Below are 2,645 nucleotides of genomic sequence, written 5' to 3'. Positions count from 1 at the left end.
GACTGTTAAATGATAAATTTGGGTATATAGCTTAGGAGATTCCCAAGCAAAGTGTTAAAGGGGCTGCCTGGTTTTTTCTTGTTGCTTATCGTAAAATGCAAGAGGAGAGAAATAATTGAGTGAATAACCATTAAACAAAAAAACCCAGACTCTCTCAGCTTTGTTACCTAAAAAAAGAAAAAAACAAACAAACCAGAATGATTTTGGAAATTCCCAGCCTCTCCAGATGTCAAAGTGCTAAAAATCCAAAATGACTGCTGAAAGTGTGGGATGTAAAGAGTGTGACTGTACAGCCCTTTGCTGACACCTCAAATCTCACCTAAATCTCATTAGTTGAAAAGGATAAGATCAAAAGTTTAGACTCCAACAAACAAAAAACTCTTCTGAAAGAGTAAGGGTATTCCCCATATATCTTCTCAATCAAACCAGAAGGCCTCTAGGAAATTTAAAAGCATTGCCCTTCATCCATCTCAGCAGAAGCCAAAAATAGAAAGAGGATTATCGTGAAAATATCTGTGAATATGGCTCAAACATAATGGAATTAACCCTTGTGACATCCACAGGAGACCCACAAAGTTCTTAAAAAAATGATAACACTACTGTCTTGATTGAAAGATAGCAGAAACACTACTGTCTAGAATTGAAATGAACAGAGAGAGTAGAAAACAAAAGAAGGCTTTCAGGGCCGGCCCGGTGGTGCACTGGAGAGTGCGCCGCTTGGGAGCACGGCGGTGCTCCCACCGAGGGTTTGGATCCCATGTGGAGACCTGTTCCTGCTCACTGGCTGAGCGCAGTGTGGGCGCAACACCAAGGGTTGCGATCCCATTACTGGTCAGTAAAAAAGACAAAATGGAAAAAAAAAAAAAAAAAGAAGGCTTTCAAACACCTCAAATTTTACTGGCAGAAAGCAGGCTGATAAAGCTACTCAGCTTCAAACACATGCTATCTTTCATGTCAAAGGAAAGATAATTTATAGAGCAGAACCAAGAGCCTAGAAGGCAGAGCAAGGGCCCAGAGGGAAGAACCAAGAGCTGTAGAGGTTTTCTCCGGGGCTTGAAACCTAGTCAAGAAACTCTGGCTGGAGTTTTCCTGGCTGAATTTCAAAACTGCTTTGAACCAGTGACTTAGTTTTTTACCTTCCATTTTCCACACCACCAACTCCTTTGATCCAGAATGTTCATGATTATTTATCAATGCTGGTCTCAGGAAGATTGGGGGGAGATAACTTGTCTCTTTTTTTTTTTTTTTTGGTCTTTTTTACTGACCGGTAATGGGATCGCAACCCTCGGTGTTGCGCCCGCACCACGCTCAGCCAGTGAGCAGGAACCGATCTCCACATGGGATCTGAACCCTCGGTGGGAGCACTGCCACGCTCCCAAGTGGCGCACTCTCCAGTGCGCCACCGGGCCAGCCCGATAACTTGTCTCTTTAGTTTTACAGGTCCACAGATAGAGAGGAATTGTGACCCATGAATTTTCATACTCCATGAGATTTCATAAGTCATCATCATCTGATTAAGATTATAAGAATTTGGACTTGACCTAATAAGATTTATTTTTTTATTGTGGTAAGAACACTTAACATGAGATCTACTCTCTCAAATTTATAATTACATAATACAGTTTTGTTAACAATAGGCACAGTGTTGTATGGCATATCTCTAAATTTTATACACCTAAACAAAATATATAAATAGCCAACAGAGATATAAATTCTCAACATCACTAATCATTAGGAAAGTGCAAATCAAAACCACAGTGAGAGATTACCTCACACCTGTTAGGACGGCTGTTGCAACAACAACAACAACAACAAAAGATAACAAGTGCTGGCAAGGATGTGGAGAAATTGGAACCCTTGTACACTTTTGGTGAAAATGTAAAATGGTGCAGCCATGATGGAAAACAATATAGAGTTTCCTCAAAAAATTAAAAATAGAACTACCATATAACTCAGCAATCCCCCTTCTGGTTACTTACCCAAAGGAAATGATATCAATATATTGAAGAGATATCTGCACTCCTATGTTCACTGCAGCATTATTTACAATAGCCAAGATATAAAAACAATCTAAATGTTCATCGATGGATGAATGGATAAAGAAAATGAGGTATATACATACAATGGAATATTATCCAGCCTTAAAAAAAGAAGAAAATCCTGCCATATGCAACAGCATGTATGAACTCAGAGGACATTAAGCTGAGTTAAATAAGCCAGCTACAGGACAAATTCTACATGATTTCGCTTATATAAAGTATCTAAAATCATCAAACTTATCTATTTTACTTTTTTTAAAAAAAGAGAGAGTAGAATGGTGGTTTCCAGGGGCCTGGAGGAAGACAAAAATAAGGAGTTCCTGAGTGTATTAGTCTGTTTTTGTGTTGCTATAACAGAATAACTGAAAATAGGTAATTTATAAAGAACAGAGGTTTATTTGACTCATGATTCTGGGACAGCTGCATCTGGTGCAGGCCTCAGGCTGCTGCTACTCATGGTGGGAAGCAGCAGGCAGCCAATGGGTACAAGCAGATCACATGGCGAGAGGAAGCAAGAGGGAGAGAGGAGGTGCCAGGGTCTTTTAAACAATCAGATCTCACAGGAACTAATAGAGCAAGAACTCACTCAGGATTCCCACCCCCCCA

This window comes from Galeopterus variegatus, unplaced genomic scaffold (genome assembly GCF_000696425.1).
Source record: "Galeopterus variegatus unplaced genomic scaffold, G_variegatus-3.0.2 Scaffold1789, whole genome shotgun sequence".
Classification (NCBI taxonomy): Eukaryota; Metazoa; Chordata; class Mammalia; order Dermoptera; family Cynocephalidae; genus Galeopterus; species Galeopterus variegatus.
This window is presented reverse-complemented; position numbering follows the sequence as displayed.